Raw genomic sequence first — 22,855 nt, 5'->3', positions numbered from 1 at the left:
CCCGAGCATTCACGCCAGCTCATGACCGTCGGCTGACCTGCCATGCTCAACAGCTGCTGTGTTTGAAGTTCCCCTTTGCAGCTCACATTTCGCTCTGGGACTTTTCCTGACAATATTACTCAGAGGAATAATCTGCTGCGTTGAATTCTTTGGTATCACCCAACCCGATTCTACTGCTGCTAAGAGCTTAGAAAAGGCTACTGATCCAGCTTAATCTGGACACCTCTCCCAGACTCCGACACGCCACTACCAGGAAGGCCATAGTTATTTCCGTGAAAAGGTACACACTGTGTGCACACACACAGGAACATGGACAGATAGAGGGAGACAGGTTAATGCTTATGTGTCCTAATGAGAAATGAGGTGTGGTCTGCTCTTTGCCTATTGGGATCTCCTCCTATACGCACTTTTAAAGTTCCATCTATCAGCTTTAGGGTTTATACTAGGTATACAATATATATCTTTTATAATAATATCGTAATTGCTGTTTTAACGATATGCAATTTGACATTATTCGCGTATATCGCAAAACCCAAACAAAACACACCTTCAGAGCGCAGGCAAACATTGATGAAGTCTAATAGATTCAACTATTGCTCATTTAGAGTGTGTTTATTCCCTGCATGATTCAGTCTATCAAAATGCATGTGGAATGATCACAAAATTCAAGATATGGGGGCTGAAAATATGTACATTTATGTAATTTCATATTCAATATCACAGGATAGGTGCCATTTTTAATTTTTTTTTTTCAAAAATCAGCTATTAAAAAATATTATAAAATGTATATGATATGATATTCATATTATATGATGATGTTATAAAATACTGATTTAGTTTGCCTGGTAACAGCCAAAATGTCAGTCAATTAGAATAATAAAACTAAGAATCTGATTTAAAAGATGGATTTATTAGGAAAATAATGGCCATAAAACTAAAAAAAAAAATCTATTTAAACTTATTGGAAAAGATTAATCTCTCTTCACTGCTGTGAACTGAACACCACATAGAATATAAAGTATATCAAACCATTTTAGGAGTCAGCAGTCCAAGGTAATCCTTAATGTATCAGCAGAATAGCACACTCAGACAAAAATATTCTAATTTTTTATATTTAGATATTATTTTTTGCCAATATCAAACACCCTAGTTATATAAAGTATAATTCTCATTCTTTATGTTATACATTTGCTTATAGATATCTCAATATTTTAATAGATATCCCACATTTGTCATACTATAATCAACAGCTTGTGCTGAATTAGATATACTTTTAAATAATAAGTTTATCTAATTAATAGTTTGTCTGTGTATCTTCAATATGTACCTATGGGTGAAGCTAGAAAGCCTATGATTGCTCATAATCTCGACACCGACAAGCATAATTCTGAACAAAATGACTTGTTTTTAAGCAGGACAGCATGTGATAGGCTCTCCCAAAATCTGCTTGAAAAGTGATCAATTGCCTATTATTCTGCCTCCTGCCATAAAATAAAATATCTTGGAAAGAGGTAAATCAATGATGTGTCTCCATTACAGCTATTGTCACTGACCAGTGTTACCAGTATTACACAGGAAATGAAGCCACCACCCCACAATCTCCAGAGAACTCATTTTACTCCTTATACAGGTAGCATTAAAACAGATGTTACATACAGCAGTTCACATAGTGCACATAGTGTCTAAGTGTCTATATCTTAACTAAAACAGACAGCTTTTTTCCCCTCGTATGCCTGGTGGTTAACATAAAACCCTGCATATACACAACTTTTAATGCTCTATTTTAGTGATTTGTGGTACATTTGGCATTTTTTATGGAGAGAGAAATAAGACATAAAGGTTGACAGTTCTGCTATATATGAGAGAGAGAGAGAGAGAGAGAGAGAGAGAGAGAGAGAGAGAGAGATTGAGTTCTGCTATATGAATTCCTGACCATATCATTCTGTAGAGCACTTTCTGGAAATGGAAATACACATGCTCTTTCTCTTTCTACCTCTTATGTATAGTAGTTAATGATAAGAGCATAGTTTCCTGGTAGCGATGCCCAAGGCAAGAGTGCAGTACAGTCTGTTAATGGTTCAAGAGGAAGAAAACAGGCTCTAGCGCCTTACAGACCTCCAATCCAAGAATAATGCACCTAGCCTGCCACCTCATAACACTTACGCCTGACTGACCAGACTCCCTCACACTCTCTCTCTCCTTCTCTCTCTCACACACACACACACACACACACACACACACACACACACACACACACACACACACACACACACACACACACACAAATATAATAAACTTCAAAACCATGCTTATACATTTAAACATTAATGCAATACCTTTTCACAAATGTGCTCAATGTATGCACAATAAATACCTTAAATACAATGCAGTGAATATAAATAACTCTTTACTGCATGAAAAAATCTTTTCTTTTATATTAGCATGAAGGATCTCTCCTATTCTCCCAGACTCCAGGGGTCATAGCTTCACTCAAACACGAGTATGTTAAATGGAATGGTTTGATTAACTAACGATTTAATGCTGCAAAAAAAACCCAAAGATACATATTAGGCGTGTAACGGTACACTTGGTTTTAAGTCATGGTTTGGTTACATTTCCGTACGGTTAGGGAAAAAAGGAAAAGCAAAACATAACATTTCTTGTCATTATATTTATTTATTAACACAGTTTATTATTATTGATATTTCACAACATAAACAGTTTACCTTTTTGAAGAAATTTTTAATAAAATGCCTGCTTGGGTAAATAATATATTAAATAATATTTTATATTTCATAAAAATGAAATAGAATACATTAAATTAATTTAGCACACTATCATATTGATTGAATTGAGTAATTATTAAATTGATTAAATACAATTAAATAAATAGAACAATATAATTAAATAGTTTGCATTTGTTAGACTCTATTTGGTTAGTGTGTGGATATGAATGTCCACTCTAAAGCAGTGTGTGTGTGTGTGTGTGTGTGTGTGTTTGTGTGTGCTTTACATTTAATATTACATTTTCTAAAGATATGATCTACTTAACTGTTCTAATTATTTCAGCACACTTGAACAAATGTCTGCATTCCCTCCATCCTTCATTCATTCACTCCCTTGATATGTGGAAGCTGGACATAAAATGCTAAAGCATCCATAGCACTAGCGTTAGCTGCTAGTCACTTCCTGGTTAGCGGCTAACGCTGGCGCCGTGGATTGTTTCGCTTTATCATGCATGCGCACAACAAATCTTTTTACAGGTACGGAGCGTGTAGCCACAGTAACACTGTACTAACTCTAATTTCTTTTTTTTTTTTATATATATATATACCCCTGGCATTATTGTGTATGTTTTCAAGTTTAAAAAATGCACTCAAAGTGCAAGACAGACACTAAACAAACTTGCAGTCTACCACTTAATACGTTCCTGAGGGAACTCAAAATGTAACTATAAAACTATAAAATATTTTTAGACATATAATTTTATTTTATTTGATAAAACTTTTGTTCTTAATAGAAAAGACAACTGTCACAAAGTACAAAGTTTCCTGTCCTGCACATGTCTCTACAACCTCTCCTCTGAAGTTCAAGTAAAGTTGAAAGGTGACGAGGTCAAGGCGGTTTGGTTGCCGAGCTGTTGGGAAGGGGGCAGACACACATGCTGTCTGGAAGCTGGGTTGGCGAGGGGGTGGTATGTGTGTTTGAGTGCGTGTGTGTGTGTGTGTGTGTGTGCGTGGGGACCCCTACTCGTCTCCTTTTATCCCTCACTCTTCCGCACACACATCACAGTCTCTCGCTGAGGACTGGGCCCAGCTCCCAGAAACACAAGCAAGCACGAACACATGGAAGTGTACCCAAGTAAGCACACACACACACACACACACACACACACACACACACACACACACACACACACACACACACACACACACACACACACACAGTCCTTCTCATCCACACTTCATACTCACATGTAACTAATCCCTCTCCAAACTGTCCTTAAATAAATAAACACAAATCATGAGGTATATGAAACGATAGCCCACAGTTTCCTTTTTTTTCATTTTCTAGAGGAGGAACAAACAAATATGAACTTGTAGAGGGATGCTAAATTTTCAGCACTGAACATGTGATAACATTTACAGACTCCTGTTGACTTTATACTTCCTGGTATGTACCTTCTGAATATAGACTAGGTGCTCTAAGAGGAAAAGAAGAAAGAATGACATAACAGCAAGCTTGCTAACAAAATGTTGTGTTAAAGGCTGCATTTAACTAAATAATCCTAAAGCAGCATTCCAGTGTAAATGTCATCTACTGCATCAGTGATATACAGGCAATTATCCCAAAAAAGGGTTTAGAATCATTTCCCTGGACTGAGGAAAAAAAAAAACGGAAAGGCTGTTTAGACCTATAATGAAAACCCAAGCATGTACACATACACAAGGACAACATATATTTTTAATATGATATATGATGATTTTTTAAATATGTCTTACATATCATACTCTATGTTTTACATAGAAGTCCATATTAGTCGAGTTATAATGACCCCTGTTTTAAGGACCCCTGTTTTAAACTGATTATTAGTTATAACTAGTTATATTTTTTATAAAAAATTGCTAAAAGCTGTAGCTTTTTGATTTCTATATGATTACTGAAAATGTTAGAAATAATTTTTATTTAAAGAATCTAAAACTAATCCAACCAGAAAAGGTCTAGCTATCAATCACTCAACCTGGACACATGTATCACACCACACATGTATGTCACTGGCATGTTCATGTGTGTTTTATCACAAGGCTTAAACGCTTCACCCTGCAATTGCACCTGTCTTTAATAAAGCACTCAGTTCGAGTCCTATTTAAAACGTAAGCAGTTCCACAGAGATTTAGGTATTATTTTGTTCAGTGTTGAAAGCCCTTAAAAAGGCAATGCGCATATAAACAAAACTACAATGATTACACTCTAATCTGAAGAGACAGATTTTCACATTTGTTTCTCCCTATAGTTTAGCTGCATTCATGCACAACCAGAGGCATTTTTGTGTTTACTTGAAGCTACACAGACTACGTTGAACACACAGTGACATCTGGCACAAATTCGTATGCCTGTGAATGTGAAAAAGTGAACAGTACAGTGAGGTAAATATGGCTTTCACATAAATGCTTATTGAAAGCTCTGAAAGTTTTACATACAAGCTTTCTGATTTCTCAGTACAGGCAAAAGTTTTCAATTTTAAATCGTGTTAATCACAAAATATTACAGATTCATCAGGCAAAAAGGAGTTTTAAAAATGATCGAGTTTTGCTTTGATAAGTTCCAATTTATTTGATGGACAGCTCTGGTGAACAATATTTCTCTTTCAATAACAACCTTTCCACAGTCCCAGCTACGCTGTAATGTGAGGTCACTTATCCTTTTTGGTTTGGAGCGCTGTTAAAAAACTAATTATAACAAAAAGAAGAAAAACAAAAACAAAATACAGCTTCCTCCTGAAACCTGGTGGCAGCATTGCACTAAGCTTAGATCTTAAAACTGTACTACTGATATTATACTATTCTTTTTCTATTAAAAACAGAGTTCTGTACAGCAAATGGGAGAAAGCTTCATGCCCCACCCTTCATGCTGCCGTTCTTAATCTGGGGACCTGTGCTGCTGGCGCTGGTGTATTCCTCTCAACACCAACATCTCATAGAGATGACAAAGCCCTGATCAAAGTCACTGGCTGCTCCCTGGGTTCATCCCAATGTTATGTCACTCACAGTGCAGGGCAAACACACACACACACACACACACACACACACACACACACACACACACACACACGCAGGTCACGTGGGATCCAAGTGTCGAGTCACAGGCAGTTTAAAACCAGGAGGGGTAGTTCCAAAGCCACTGAGAAGCCTGCTTGGCTGAAAGTGACACCAGAAGGCCAGTAAAAAAGAGAAGAAAATGACATAGCTTTAGCACGTCGGAACAAAACCTGCTAATGGAGAAGACATGCTATCTGAGCACCAGGGTTCTGCGAAAGCCATTAGCTGGCCTTGCTCCAGTCAGCGATTTCCGGTGGCCGTCTTCTCCTGTCTCTCTCCTTCTCTAGTTCGTCCTGCTGCCAGAGGAGGAGGCTTGTGTTTCTCTTGGGTGTGAGTGGTGGCCATCTCTGGCACTGGACTTGACCGTTTGAACCGGTTGTAGTCGTCAGGTTTCGTGCATGCACAGCAGAGTAGGAGTGCACAGGACGTGTGCTTGAGATAGTTCAGAGATCCATCCTTTGATCCAGTAGAACTAATCAATGCTTTTTAGTTACACATACTAAAACAAGTGCATGGGACAGAAAGCAAAACTACTATAGATCTGTTTAATGTCAGTCAAAGATGATCTGAAATAACGCATTTCAGGGGTGACAACCGGATCAACTAAATGAGGAGCCTGACAGCTTGTTTAGGGTATGATCTGAGGTTTTCGTATGCCTCAACATTTATTGGGCACTAATGTATCTCCTGCTGAAGTGTTATCAAGCCCAAAGTTTGATTACTTACTGCTGGCACACACCTGATACAATTATTAAACTAACATTGTTATTGGGTGACTGCACACACACACACGCATACCCTTATATCATTCTTAAGCTAAAATAATAAAAACAACCCTACAAGCGCTTTCTCAGAAGTCTATATATGAACGGCCAAGCACCTTAAAAATTTATGACTTGCATGGTGTGTGGCTCAATTTTCTCACACACACCCGAGAACACACAAGCACGTTCTCATCTGTCTCACGCCATGTTGATGGGCTTCTGAATGTGGACCACTTAATTTACTGAAAGCATGTTCCGTCTTGCTATGCTTCCATAAATTTGAGCAGCAGGGCTCAAGTAGTTAATGAGTTGCTCGTAAAACATGAATGCAGGGGTCAAGGCATTACAACGCGTGATATTGTGCATGAAAAGCATGTGAGAAGTCGGAGGGGCTGCTGGCTCTTTTCCAGGCCATCTGACCAGCTGGCCAAGAGTGAGAAAGTGGGCTGCAGGAAGAAACACAGGAAGCTGGAAGAGTCAGAAAGTCAAAAGAGGAGGTCGATCACCTAACCATGAGCAATGGCAAGTATTGTATGTAGTAACAAAGAACCATGTCAAATTGTACGTTTTTAAATCAGCTATGGTGACACTCAAACTTTTTTTTTTTTTTTTTTTGGGGGGGGGGGGGGGGGGTAAATAAAGTGTGAAAACCCCAGTGGTATTTAGGATGTTTGAATAAAATGCATCCAATTACTTTCCACAATAAACACCCAAACGAAAAGGAATTTTTATTCTTGTGGGGCCGAGAGGAAGTTGTTGGTATAAAGTCCTGATTCTGTTGCCATTATAAGGCTCACGTAAGGGGGGAGTCAATCAGATGGCAGGACATGAGGGCATGGGGGAAGGATGTGCAATTAACCCAATCAGCTTGATAAGGAGGTAAGGGTGAGCTCTGCCCATGTGCTGAGAACAGAGGAAGCAACATTACCTTCCTCCCCGAGGCATTGGAGCAAACGTAAACACAGACGCAGATACTAACACACGTGCCGACTTGAATGTGTGTATTCATCCAAAGCGTAATCAGTGTGAGAGGGCTCGGGGTCAACACTGAAGACCAAGAGTGTCCGAGAGACGTCTGTGTTCCCCGTGGATGTGAAGCAGGTTTTCCTTCAGTCTCATCAACCTGACCAAAAGGTGAGCCGAAAGCACGGGTTACTCGGCCATGACTGCTTTTAAGATGACCCTTAGTCAAACAATGCATGTCAGTTAAGAAGGGATGGTGTAGATGAAAGTCCCAGCATCTCTCGGCCCTTCTGTGTTCGACTTCCAGCTCAGGCCACAGATGGCCTCTGCGCTTATCAAAAGCGGGAAAGTGATTGAGAAAGATGGCCGATACGGTGAAGAGCAATGTTCGCCTTCACAGAGAAATGACTCTAAAGCACCCTTCGATTGGCGACCACATGCCAACCTCGTCAGTGCCAAAATTTCATGGGAGCTTGAGCTGTTTGCTTCAGCCTAAAGCACAATGATTGCTTTCATTCCTGACTGTTTTTATAGGCATCAGTGGGAGGAAATTAGATGTGATATTTTATCTGATAGCTTATCACTTATCAAAAGAGTTTACTTCAAATGCTTAGTGTGTGACTGCAATAAAAACAAACAAGTCACTTAATAATATTATAAAGCAGCAGTTAAAGTATAATGATGCATCTAGTTTTATTAGTATGACACTCAAGTCAAGTCAAGTCAAGTTTATTTGTATAGCGCTTTTCACAACAGACATTGTCTCAAAGCAGCTTTACAGAAAACTGAACACTGACACTGAAGAGTGTAACTACTCACTTACTGCATGCTTAGGAATTAAGGAAAAATAGACAAGCCGGCATGCATTCTGAGGTATTTACACTGTTAAAGTTGGATTCTCATGCTAAACATGGCCTAAGTGAAAAAAAAAAAAAAAAAAGATCTGGACGTATGACTGCGCATTTCTGCACCTAATACACTCATTCCAGTTTCATTGAAATTTTGGAAAGTTTTTTCCCTGATTATGGCCCTTCATGACATCATGAAAGGCGGAATCCCTTATATGGGCATTTCTCCTTGTAGAGCGCGCGCAGAGCAATCCGAGCGACATCAACACATGCACAGGACATGCTTGAGGAAAGCATCTTCGTAGAATTTGAAGAATTTGTGGATGTGAGGAAAGGATAACCTCGTTCAGTATTTACTATACTGTATAGATACGTAGTGCTATAGTCGTTGTTGCTGCTGTTGTTTTTAATGTTTAATTTCAGACTCAGGGTCCAAATATGTATGGCTGGATCTAATCATTAGCCGTAGTTCATTTAAGACTATCAAGTTTTTGCTCCTGCTTTATTAATAGCGATGTCACAGCTGGCAGACGATCACTGTGCAAAATCTGCGTGTGCTTGCGACTCTTAAGCTCCGCCCCCGGCACACCTCCAAGAGCTTTTTTCGGAGCGACACGCAAAGCTGTTCCTTTCTTTTAAAATCTGATCAAAGTAAGTACTTAACATTAACATGAGATTGGCCGTATATATAGAATAATTACTTATATTGAAGTAGTGGTTTTAAAACCTGCCACAAAGAGAAAGGTTCTATGCCGTACATTACAACACCACACACGTAGAGGAAAAAGGCTGGGTTGGGCAGCTTAACCTGTCTGTAACCCATCACCTTCTCTAAAACGTGCAGTCCCATGTGACGAGAGCTTATTCACCCTCTATTCTTCCAACTTCCTGTCCTGGAAGAAATCAGGCTAAAGGATCAGAAGAGAAAGAAGCAGCAAGCCAGCTTTGGTCAGCTTAGCGACAGCCAGAAGAGCAGCGTAGATGTTAAGGGGCGTCAACGTGGAGCCAGGCCCCAGGCGCACCTTCAGGCTCGGCCATTGTTTTGCAACAAGCCGAGCCATTCACAGAGCCTACGTGTCGCAAAACTGCACTAATGAGTGTGACCACAATCACAGGGCCCCTATTCAGGAGCACAATGCATAGGCCTAGTCTAAGCAGTGGGCATGGGGAGAAGCAGAAAGGGGGTCAATGCTGGGTGCTTCGGGGCACTTGCCCAAGCTCTCTCATCACACACTTTAATGAACGACCAATCAAGCAAAGGACGAGACACTAGAGGGGGAGCATAAGCCATGACAGCACAGGCATTCAGCTTGTCTGATGCACAGAAACATTATGTTCTCACTTCTTTTTTTTTTTTTCTTTCTTTTTTAACCACAACCCAAGGCAGAAGATCTAGCCAGTGTAAACAAGTCGAGTTTTCTGCCTAATGGATTTTGTGGTTTTATCAGAGGTGGTGTCCTGGTTCACTCTTCCTTTTGATGAATTACAATATGAAAAAAGAGACAAATGTGCTCATGTACATTAATTGAAAATTATTATTCAAACTATACAGCTTTGCAGCTGACACCGTCTTCAAAAAAAAAAGAAGAATTTTAGAAAAGAAAAATTAAAAAGCCCAGCAGCATCAGTCCCATCAATGTGGTGGCTGGAAAAGCAGGCCATGTCAGCTTCTATCAACTGGAAAAGCCTTTTTTTTTACAGGAGCTATTTTCAAAGCTCCCAGGAGCAGGGCAGGATGGCCATTAAAACCCTGTTAAAACACTTCTGATGTTGTCAGCGGCCGCGAGGTGGAGTGGCCCAGTCCGATCGTCGAGATGCTATCTGTCTGCAGCAGTTCACCACTGCTGTCAATACTATGAGCTGGAAGGTGCAAGATGAGCAACAACCTAATTTGGCCATCAAAGTTTCATGTATTTCCCCGAGGCAAAAGCAGTGAAGAGCTGGAAATGAAGGAGGACTAAGAGAGGCCTGCTCAAAGTCTGCTGAATGACCTTCACTCCTGAACCTTTTAAAACCCTTTAAAATGCACAGCTTACACTCTGATGTATTAAAAGGAAGATGGGGAAGAAAAAAAACATTCTGTTCGCACTTTTAAAGTTCTGACCTCGGGCTGAATTACATTTAAAGCATTTACACGTATAATAGCGACCCTTTCAGCGAGCTCACGCTGACCTCGAGATGCTTTCACCTCAAGAGGAGAGGAAAAGGCCTCTTATTTATTCAATAGTAACTGCCACATCGCCACATAGTAATCTTAGAACATTTGGAGAAACTGTAGTGCCGCATCCTACCACAGACACACCTATACCCAGCTGTTATTTTAGATGCCATGCTAGCAATATGATGCAAAGAGTACAGAAAGATCAATATGGGGCCAAAGTACTTGAGAGCACTCAGATGAAATGAAACAGCAGAAGGAAGGAAGCAAGATGTGGTGCTGATGCTGGAGGAACATGAAGTAATGTGTGCTCGAGAATCATTTCAGAAAAGTAAAAGAAAATGAGTTTAGCATACTTAAACAGCTAATACTGGCTCAAGCAGGTAATATTATTAGCAATATTTGCACATGCATAAAATAAATCATGGCTCATATTTCCATAATCTATGTTATATTACTGTTTGTGATCTAATATACTGTGTGTATATATATATATATATATATATATATATATTAGGAGTGTAACGGTGCACAAAATTCATGGTTCGGTACGTACCTCAGGTTTTAAGTCACGGTTCGGTTTAATTTGGGTACAGTTAAGGGGAAGAAATGCAAAACATAAAATTGCTTGTCGATTTTTATTAATGCAGTTTATTATTAATAACATTTGTAAACATCAACAGTTTACACTTTAAAAAATTTTTTTTTTTATAAAATGCCTGCTTGGTTAAATAATATATCAAACAATATAATACAATAAAATATAATATATTGAACTAATGCAATACTCTGTTTTATTATATTGAATATATTGGCACAAATTCAATTGTTTAAATAAAATGAAAAATGGAAATATTAAATTTATGTTTACATTTGTTAGACCCTATGTGTATGTAAGTGTGTGTGTGTGTGTGTGTGTGTGTCCACTTCCTGGTTAGCGGCTAACACTAGCGCTAAGGATTCTTTAGCCGTTTCATGCTTGCACAAAACAAATCGTATTTCCGGTACGGAGTAGCTACAGTGACACTGCCAAACTTTAGTTTCTTTTTATACAATATAACATGGCATTGTTGTGTATGTTTTTAAGTTTAATAATAATAATAATAATAAAAATGCACTCAGAGTATGAGGCAGAGATTAAACAAACTTGCAGTCTGCCACTCAATACGTTCCTGATGGAACTCGCATATTAACTCTGATGTTCAACACATAAAAATTATTGAGGGACACGTGTGTGCCGAACCTGAAAGTCATGTACTGATAGAATCCGGTATGAATACGTGTACTGTTACACCCCAATATATCTTTACATACATATATACATATACATGCAAGGCTGAGACCAGAAGGGGTGTATAAGGCTATATTAAGGATTTATTTTGTACTTTTGACATGCTGACAGTGATGTGTAAGCCTGTGGTCCAGAGAGAAATTACAAACTGGAGAGAAAGTGAAGGGATTGAAGGTCAGGATGTGCAGCTGTGGCACTATGGTTTAGGTTTGGATAGCCAATGGCAAACCATACAGTATTATTATATTACTTAAAAAACACACTGAAACTGTAGATATGTACTGTACGGCTTCCAAAGGCCAGATTATATATTATGTCATAATATAGTGTTTTTAGTCTCACTGCCTAAAACATGTTATAATGATAACAAGACATTAGAGTAAAATAAAGAACAAAGGTGCTTAGATTTGTTAGATGTTTTTGATTTAAGACTTCCCAGGAGGAATAGGCCAAAAGGCAAATACAGAGGCAAGGACAAAAAAAAAAAAATGTTGGCACACATTAAAGTAATGACACTGTGCTCATTATTGTTTCATAAATAAAAAATAAAAAAAGCAACGCATTCAAATCCTCAATCTGTGTTTGTTTTGCAAAAATAAAACAATAAAACCTTTTCCCTAATGTTATTAAACTGCATTGGGATAAATATAAAAACAGAGATGTACATCTTTTGATCAGGGTAAATAAAATCAGAAAATCATAAGAATATGGAAAGAAAAAAAAAAGGAAAAACTTCATCATCATTCATATTGGACTTTGGGGACTCATTAAGAGCACAGAGACATTTCTCCAACCTCCTTTGAGGGACTAGCAAAGGGATTTTTCAACACAATACTGAGCCAGGGTTATGAGGTTAAGATGAGACACAAAATACACAAAGGAGCGTGCTGACCAGAGATCTGTCTGTCAGCGTGACACTTCAGAATCCTTAAGATAATCAGTGGATATTTTATACGATGATTTACAGAGCACAGAGCATAGTAACAGCATATAGTGTTTGATAATTAGGTCGTTGGATGTCTTATATACGTGTGAGTGTTTATGTAAGGAGAATCGGAATAAAGTGTATTGTAATTGCCTGACTCAAGTAGCTTTAAGCACAACAGAGAAATGTGAATGTTGTGTAAGCTCATTTACCTCGGAACTCTATTGCGAACCAACGACATGACCAGACAGTGCAAGAGAGAAAGTTCATAAATAAATAACGAGAGCGGAGTCGATGTGTGGCTGATGCGCTTCTGCTCTACTGAGTCCTGACACATCAGAAAAACTGTCAATGAGAATGGAGGAGGGAGAAGAACAAACTTGGGCTGACTGTATTATAAAATGAAAACAAATCAAGCATCAGTGAGCCATAAATATACAGTGAGGAAAATAAGTATTTGAACACCCTGCTATTTTGCAAGTTCTCCCACTTAGAAATCATGGAGGGGTCTGAAATTGTCATCGTAGGTGCATGTCCACTGTGAGAGACATAATCTAAAAAAATAAATCCAGAAATCACAATATATGATTTTTTAACTATTTATATGTATGATACAGCTGCAAATAAGTATTTGAACACCTGTCTATCAGCTAGAATTCTGACCCTCAAAGACCTGTTAGTCTGCCTTTAAAATGTCCACCGCCACTACATTTATTATCCTAAATTAGATGCACCTGTTTGAGGTCGTTAGCTGCATAAAGACACCTGTCCACCCCATACAATCGGTAAGAATCCAACTACTAACATGGCCAAGACCAAAGAGCTGTCCAAAGACACTAGAGACAAAATTGTACACCTCCACAAGGCTGGAAAGGGCTACGGGGAAATTGCCAAGCAGCTTGGTGAAAAAAGGTCCACTGTTGGAGCAATAATTAGAAAATTGAAGAAGCTAAACATGACTGTCAATCTCCCTCGGACTGGGGCTCCATGCAAGATCTCACCTCGTGGGGTCTCAATGATCCTAAGGAAGGTGAGAAATCAGCCCAGAACTACACGAGAGGAGCTGGTCAATGACCTGAAAAGAGCTGGGACCACTGTTTCCAAGGTTACTGTTGCTAATACACTAAGACGTCATGGTTTGAAATCATGCATGGCACGGAAGGTTCCCCTGCTTAAACCAGCACATGTCCAGGCACGTCTTATGTTTGCCAATGACCATTTGGATGATCCAGAGAAGTCATGGGAGAAAGTCATGTGGTCAGATGAGACCAAAATAGAACTTTTGGGTCATAATGCCACTAAACGTGTTTGGAGGAAGAAGAATGATGAGTACCATCCCAAGAACACCATCCCTACTGTGAAGCATGGGGGTGGTAGCATCATGCTTTGGGGGTGTTTTTCTGCACATGGGACAGGGCGACTGCACTGTATTAAGGAGAGGATGACCGGGGCCATGTATTGCGAGATTTTGGGGAACAACCTCCTTCCCTCAGTTAGAGCATTGAAGATAGGTCGAGGCTGGGTCTTCCAACATGACAATGACCCGAAGCACACAGCCAGATTAAACAAGGAGTGGCTCTGTAAGAAGCATATCAAGGTTCTGGCATGGCCTAGCCAGTCTCCAGACCTAAACCCAATAGAGAATCTTTGGAGGGAGCTCAAACTCCGTGTTTCTCAGCGACAGGCCAGAAACCTGACTGATCTAGAGAAGATCTGTGTGGAGGAGTGGGCCAAAATCCCCCCTGCAGTGTGTGCAAACCTGGTGAAAAACTACAGGAAACGTTTGACCTCTGTAATTGCAAACAAAGGCTACTGTACCAAATATTAACATTGACTTTCTCAGGTGTTCAAATACTTATTTGCAGCTGTATCATACAAATAAATAGTTAAAAAAATCATACATTGTGATTTCTGGATTTTTTTTTTAGATTATGTCTCTCACAGTGGACATGCACCTACGATGAAAATTTCAGACCCCTCCATGATTTCTAAGTGGGAGAACTTGCAAAATAGCAGGGTGTTCAAATACTTATTTTCCTCACTGTATATTATGCCAGTTGGTTAGTTCATTTCACAAAGTAAAAATTCCTGCATTGTATTTACAATAATGCAAAAAACACGTTTTGCTCGCAGGAATGCAGCTCAACAAAATCCAAGTAAAAAAAAAACAAGTGGCAAAACTCTCACCTCGAAAGATGGATATGAGTATTGAGGACAGTGTGACCCGGACAGAGCATTTTATCATAAGTACAGCTCTGGGAGGAGGCCAGTGTGATAAAAACTGATTTAAGGAGACTCCAGGCTCCAACTCACTGAGCTCTTTCGCAGCTTTCAGAACTTCTCAAGCAAGAGGTGGGGGGAAGAAAGCAACAGTTATCAAGGAGGAACTTGGAGTGTGTGTGCCCGTATAACAGGCCAATGCTTATGTGTGTTTTTGTGCCCCCCCTATTGCACACACATCCCCTGCTGTGCTGGAGTTTATTTACAGGAAATGTGTGGGGAGCATCATGCCTGGCTGCCTGATGCAGAGTGACGTGGCGTCTCTAGTGAAAGGAGAAGTTAGCATGTCAGGCAGGTCAGCATGGGGCAAGCAGACAGTCAATAAAATATTCAGCGGACCGATCTACTATCATGGATCTAATGCTGTAGAAAAGGTGGCAGAGTTTTCTAAATGGACTCATTCCGTTATAATATAATTTATTTGGCTTCAGCCCCGTGTGCTGATTCACAGGAAATGGCGAAGCGAGGTGACACAAGGCGCAGTCCGGTTAGTGGAAGTTTAAAAGTGCACTCTGACCTATTGAAGAGGCTGTTACAATATGCCAGACAATACACAATGCTCTCCATCACCACCAGTGTGAGCTAGTTTAAACTCATTTCTATTTTTTGCTTTCCTTAGCCTATTTCTCTCCCACTCTATTTTTTTTGTCAACATCCTTCCTGCCACTTGGTATGAACTAATTATATGCTTGACTTCAACAAGCAATGCAGCTTTCCATTGTGTTATTGTCAAAGTTCTTAGACACACAGGATCGTATATTATATATAAGATGTTATGCAGATGTTATTACAACAAAACAGGAAATGTAACTCATATTTCCAGACATGCTCAGTAAAAAGATTTACATTATTTGTATCATAGAAATAAGCATAAGTCTAGAAAGACATACATGAATCACCATATAGATATTTTTTCACAAATGGAAAATGCAAGTATTTTCTTACATAGTAAACCTTTTCTACATTTATAAATAATATGCTACTGGATGTTTTTGTGTTGGAGAATACATTCATCTTTAACATTTCTTGGTGTAGGATGTCCTGCTGCTGGATGCATGCTGAGTCACAATGGCTCCATGTTCTTAAAATGATATAACCACAACCCAATATGCCCTAATATAAACTGTAGACTAGCTTCTCAGTTAGACTACCACAGCTCAGGCATAAGTGTGTGTCTGGGTACATAAAGCACGGCAAGAACACATTTTCATAGAGCACCTGCCTTTGATTAGTGTTTTCAACAGGTCGAGGTACCTTGAGAAACAAGGCCATTCAGGAAGGGAAGAAAGTTACCATTTTAATAGTTTACAATTGCGAGCTAACCTTAGTAGTTAAAAAAAAAGTTCTATCTATTCCCAAGATGGTGGTGGTTTTTATTTTCTAAAGGCACGCCATAATACATCGCAGAAGTCCACAGGGATTAGATGCTTAGCGCTGCTAGCTCTGGCATGCTTTCGCACACAGGCCGGACTCAAGTAAATAGCCCTGATCAAAAACATTCCATTCCACAACACCATGAAGAGTGCAAGGGGGAGGAAAAGTGAGAAGCGGTCGGTTTGAAAACAGACCCTCTTCCTTATTCTATAATTTTCACAACAGCTAATTGTGCTGGACCTCCCACAGCTTGTTGCTAGCAAAGTGTTCCATGCACACTGCGACGAAGTGGGTGAGGAGATAAACAGAACTTACAACTCTGGGAGGACACACACCAATCTGGTGATTTTACACAGAAGTAGATCTATAGCCATATGCTCAGAGGGTAGTACTTCAAACCAGCAGGGCACAATATGAATCATGGTTAAGAATCTCTGAGCTGTCCAGAGTCAGAAGAACACAAATGGTGCCTATCCCTCGAGGATGGCATTCTGTGGATTAATCGCACTGAAGGTGATGGAGGGTGTTAAGGCCCGGGCCACAAACAGACTTTGGGAATGTTCCTGGTCTGTTCTTGGCAATACAGAGCTGACCTTCAGTACAGTGGGGAATATTTTTCCAAGATGCAGAAAGCTGATAGTGTGTGTGTCAGAATGACAAAGGGGTGCCTCTCTTCTTGCTGCCACCACACCATGAGAAAAGTGTCCCGGCTGTGCATGTTAGCACAGGAGCCCGTTTCATTGACAGCCATTCATTACCATCTTGGTAACATGGCGTCCCGTGAATGAAGCCAGGGTATTGGCATAGCTCACCCTCCTACTCACATGAGTAGGTGGGGCTCTCACACAGCGCCTGGTCTTGCAGAGCTGCCCACCCTGGAAAGACCGATTCGGAAAAGCGGCCACATTTGTTTCCACTTAGGTTATATGATCTCTGAAGTTCTAATTTGAACAAATCCTCTGCTGCAGCCGCAAACTGTACTGTTCTTGTGAGATCTTTAATACGCAGGCTGGCACTAATGTTGCACTAAAGTAAATATAGAGGCGAGGCAAGGGTTCAGCTCGGCAAGGACCCGGCGTGGTCAAGCCCAAGCCTTCCTACTCATTACTGACACGGGACTGACATAAAGTAAACTCCAGCTCCCACACCCTGTCATTTAGCAGCAAGCGAGCTTTCGCTGGCACACCCTATAAACACCCTTTTCCCCTGACAACACGACGCTCAGCACTTTACAGCTCCAGTTATTAAAAGCAAGAGAGGCGAGAGTGAGCAAAGAAAGAGCAGGCAGGAGGAAAACACTTCTGAGTAAAAGCACCTACGTGTGAGAGGATGATGGTAAAGGGAGAAAAACTAAAAGATGCAGGAAGGACTAAAGATGTGCCTGGGGACAGGCAGGCGGCTGCTCTCCACTCTGCAGATTTTCTGCTGCTGTGACCCACTACTAGTGACTACTCTTTCCACAGGGCACATGACTATTTGCAAAGTCCTGGGGGGGGGGAGCGGCGCCTCCAAATGCACCCCGGTGAAAACTTAATGACTTGTTCTGTCCAGTCCTCATATCACTGTCCAGGAACATGATGTCCCTCTCCACAAAGCAACCACTGGGTTACAATGGACTCATAAGTAATGCAAAAATACTTAAAGTACAAGTAATGGTTCCAGATATTTATCTCTGGAATTTGAAAGCAGTCGTTCAGTTCATAAAATATCAGCAGTTCAAAGCCAGTATAAGAACTACCATTATTCTACATTGGACCCAGAATTATTCGGAGGAAAATGGAGAGTTTTGCTACCAAATTGGCAAATACCCCTTAAAATGACTGGAGTTGAGCCTGATCTAGGCAGGATAAATGTGTTGACAGGGTTAGGCTTATAGAAAGAATTGGATTAGACAAAACTCTACCCCCTGGACCTGGTTCAGCAGTAATCTCTATTTTGGTCATTTGCCAATAACTACCAACTAGCTATCTCTCAACTATCACATGAAAGCCGGGGAAATGTCAAGCTTCAGAAAGACATCTTTTCTAACTACTGCTTATGTTACATCACATGGTAACTGAACACACACAGAAGATCTTTTGCACACTTGAACTAACAAAATGACTATGACCTACTACAGTAGTGTCACTCTGATTGACAGAGGAAAAGATATATCCCTCCTATCCGAATATTACAGACAATTTAGATTTCCAGGTGTTTCAGGAACTGGTAGGTGTGCCATCATTGATATTTATATCTTTAGACGATACAGAGATGGCTTTTGTTTTTCAGACCGATTCTGAAAACCAAACTGAGATTTTAACCACCACCAAACAACTAAGAGGATAAAACTGTAACAGTTGACCAAGCTCCATGAACAGCCTGTGAGGTCATTTACAACGATGAAAGGTCACCCAAACAAAGGGTGAAAGAATCTATGAGGCAAAGAGGGGCAAAGCAAGGGCGGGGTTACCTAATGTCTGGCAGATGACAGATCTTTGAATTTCTTGCTCACGCCTGTAAGACAGCAGCCACTCTGGCTGCACACTGTGGCTTTGTGCTGCAACTTCACTGTAGGGTTCGAAGCTAATTAAAATGCTGGCAGAAAATAAAAACTATCCATTCACAGCACTGCCCTGAGGTTCTTATCTGAAATCATATTTTGCAGCAGTGCACAGGAACAAAGCTGGCCCAGTTCGGCGACTCGTCTTTTTGTCACTTTGCACAAAGAACGCTCCTCAAATGCGCCCCCGCATATCTGGCCCCTTAGGACGTGAAAGGATGTGGATCTAAGCAGACAGAGACACATTTTAAAAACAGACTTTATGCAAACCCTGACATTAGAGATTAATGTAAGCTCTTCTGCAAAAAAGTTTTTAATGAAATTCCATGAGGGGGCAGCTCCTCCTTCAAAGAGCTTCAGAGTGCAGACAGGATGTGTTTTTAGGGTCGGCTCATACAACAGTTATATGATTGTGCATTGCTTTTGTTTGTTTTCTAAAGATGCACCTCTGGAAGGATGGAACTGGTGTGAAATGGTCATCAAAGAAGACAATCATCTTTTATTAAAATAACCACTACATGGAATGGGCCCGACCCTAAAACTTTAACCCGCTGCAGGTTTCAAGCGCTGAGTCTACCTTTAATTAACTATACTTTTCTGGCAATTTTCATAATAGATGTTTAAGATTATTTGAGCAAGTCAGTGGTAAAAGGTCATAACCAGATTTAAAAGGTATGAGGAAAGATGAGCAACAGCTCCATGCTTGCCTCCTTACCGTGCTCCTAAGGCTACGAAGGTATGATTCTCTGTGACCTATTTTAATCTTTTTGCATAGAAGAATTAGATAAAACGGACTGAGCATTTTAAGTGACGGAAAAAAGGAAAAATTATTTTTAAATACATACTGAGTACTGAAAATTATGCTTTAGGAATGTGTCCTAAAAAAAAATGCGTCAACTAGAACAAAAAGGACAAGTTATATGGAGCCGGTGTGGGAGCAAAGCCGACCGACTGCTGTGTCTCTTCCTCAATTCAACATAAGAGAGACAGAGTTCAAGAGCCTTCTCACTGTCACAGCGCTCTTGCTCCGAATCTCAGCATTCCAAATATTTACACTCGGTGGAGCCTAGGGCTGAGAGCGTCGTTAGAGTTACGACACATCTTTTACAATGTGCTAACATTCTGTAATGCACAACAGATCCAGAAAACACAAGATTTTCTGAATGAGGCTAAAGATGAATAGTCATAAGTTTAAATTATGAGGTGTGTTTTTTTTTTTTTTATCTCTTTGGTCCCCATAACTTCGGGGAATAAACTCCAACACTGTGGGGCAATCAGATTTTGGATTATATCCAAGCATACTGGTTGTATTTGTGGTATCGTTTGTTCATCAGGTTTTTTTTTTTTTGTGCATTCTTCAGCAGCTACTTGGCATCACTGACATTACTGTTCATATTAGATTGTAATCATATAGTACAAGAGCAACAATTAAAGTGTGCTCTTAGGGCATGCTTAAATTCACTTGTACAAGGACATGTTCAAGATGTCAGGAAAAGAATGTTCTAACCAGAGTTTTTTTTAAGTATTAAATTTTTTTTAGGTTGTTCATTGTATCAACATATTTGTTTTTTTCATACACATAATTAAGATCGCCTTGGTGAACCAGACATTTGTTACATATTGCACATCAGGGAAATCCCTTCTATTTTCTTTCCTAAATGTTTATGGGATGCCTTTCAGGGTTGGTGGACGATTAGGTCTCCAAAACGCAGTGTCACACTTGTCATTTGAGTTTAATAATTGAAACTGACTCACTATTCCAGATTACTGGCTATTTTACACTCTGGAAATCAAAGGCATTTAATGACCGAATCTGTATTGTCTAAATGTCATTTTTGAAAAACAAAAGTTTCCACCGCCAAAGTATAAGAGCAGATAAAAAAACAACAACAATTTTTTAATATAAGAAATTCAAACACGACCCTAGCCTAGTGTAAGTGCTGTGCAATATATTCGATAAGGATCTCAAATGCCAGACACGTCTTTTCCCAGCGTGCCTGAGGCTAGAGCAACTAATTTCGTGACCACTCCATTATTCCGGGTCTTCTCATCAAACTTCACCCCCTCTGTAAACTTCCTCACTTTAATCAAATTCAGATCAGCCTGTATTACACATTTTTCACATTCTTAGAGATAAGAAAAAGCCACTTGTGTCCTCACTGAGCCCTTTTGTGTATGTGTATGTGCGTGCCTGTCTCGATGTGCGTGACATTTAACACGAGGAGATGAAGTAAACACGCGTCTCCCACCATTGAAACTGGGCGGACAGTTTAGTAGACTGGCTGGCGTTTTAGATTAAGTGGTTGTTTGGGTAGGCGGGGGGTCATCCTATGACACGCTGTAACTCAGAGAGGCAGAAGGGTTGAGAAATCACAGTCTTCTTAATCACACCAACACAATCTTGAGAAGCTAATGCAGGTGTGTATCAGGCCTGGGATCCAGAGACACAATAAGAGGGGAAAAAATAGCCTTACAGGTAGAGGTGAGTGGATACTTAAATATAAAGTTGATATATGGTGAATAACATGGAAAAATACTGCAGTGTGGACTTTTTATTTATTCATTAATTCCTTTTCACCAAGTCCATAATGCTGGTCTGGGTTTTTTTTTTTTTTTTTTTTGTATTTCAGAAATCGAACCAATTAAGACATGTAAAATAGTTACAGGGCCAGGAAGCAGAGAATCAAAAACAATCCTGCACACACCATTACCCTTTTAGGCCTTGGAGACACAACAAAAACTTACTGTGACCTGGAAGTGACCATTATGGCTACAGAATACAATACAATTCAGTGCTGATGTGTTAGGATACACATTCAATACAGCAAAAAACACTTTGTCTGAATATCTGCCTTAGGTTTTATTCGGAACTTAACAATAAAAAGAGCGTTCGCACAACTACATTACAACTAAACATAAATGGAACACTTTCTCACTTTCACTGATGTGGCTCAGGGGAGGGTGGCTGCTGCTCATGGCTTTTGTGGTTCGGCTGTTTGCTAGCTGTCTTTTCAAAGTCACGAATAGTCTAGCCCTGGATGTGCTCTCTGCTTCCGGATATACCCTTCCCATTCGCCATGGTGGTTTCATTAATAGGGATTTTGTACATATTGAGCAGGAGTTTTACATACTAGGTGGATGCAGATCATTGTTATTGTTGGTCCACAACTTGACCACTGGACGCCAATCATAACTTGTCAGGAGGCTCCCTTTGTAAATAAAGTAAATAAATAAAGATTTACTATGGTGATGCACTTTGATGACCCTATCGGTAATTGAAATTATAGTACATTGAGACATGGTCTAGTCTACCCAGGAATCATAAAGAATGATTCCTATGGTGTAGTACACTATGATTTGTTAATAGTTTAACAAATTACAGTACATAATTTTGCAAAACAGAGCAATTTACACTATCACTATATATAAAGTTACAGTGTATACATATATGTTTGTGGCAGCAGGTGTGTGGTTGAGCACCGGTTTGCGAGTGGAGGACGGAGAGACAAGACAAGACTTAAAATTGGGCTTTGAAACAGAAAAAACACACCAAAAAAACACAAAAAAACAGTTAAAAGGTTACGTTTGCCTGTGGAGCGGAATGTACAAATTTTGTTGTATCACTATTTTCATCGTAAGATCGAAAAATTGTTACGACGACCCATCATAATTCGGGGACTACCTGTAAATGTAAATACCGAAAAGACTTAGGGGGATCTTTAAGTTTCAGGCTGACCAGTAAAGGTGGTCTAAATGAAACGTTTATTAAACTTTGTGTGATGTCATTTTATAAATAGCGTAGTTTGTTGAATATTCAATTCCAATTTTGATATATTGTATTGAGAGCTTCATATCGAACAAGTCAATACTGTAATATGCAGTTCGGTTACA

The 22,855-nt window shown here is 39.8% G+C and overlaps 1 protein-coding gene and 1 long non-coding RNA gene across 3 annotated transcripts in view; both read right to left on the bottom strand.

Moving 5' to 3' along the window:
• The window catches only part of bcas3 (BCAS3 microtubule associated cell migration factor), a 214,935-nt gene that overhangs the window by 50,752 nt on the left and 141,328 nt on the right, over window positions 1-22,855 (bottom strand). The gene's annotated exons all lie outside the window — the stretch shown is intronic.
• LOC310729959 lies at window positions 4,623-9,078 on the bottom strand. Its single transcript, XR_014534704.1, has 2 exons — window positions 8,340-9,078; window positions 4,623-8,253 (listed from the first exon to the last, which is right to left on the bottom strand). It is a non-coding gene; the product is annotated as an uncharacterized lncRNA (long non-coding RNA).

The sequence above is a fragment of the Silurus aristotelis genome (assembly GCF_946808225.1).
Source record: "Silurus aristotelis genome assembly, chromosome: 8".
Taxonomy (NCBI): domain Eukaryota; kingdom Metazoa; phylum Chordata; class Actinopteri; order Siluriformes; family Siluridae; genus Silurus; species Silurus aristotelis.
This window is presented reverse-complemented; position numbering and strand designations above follow the sequence as displayed.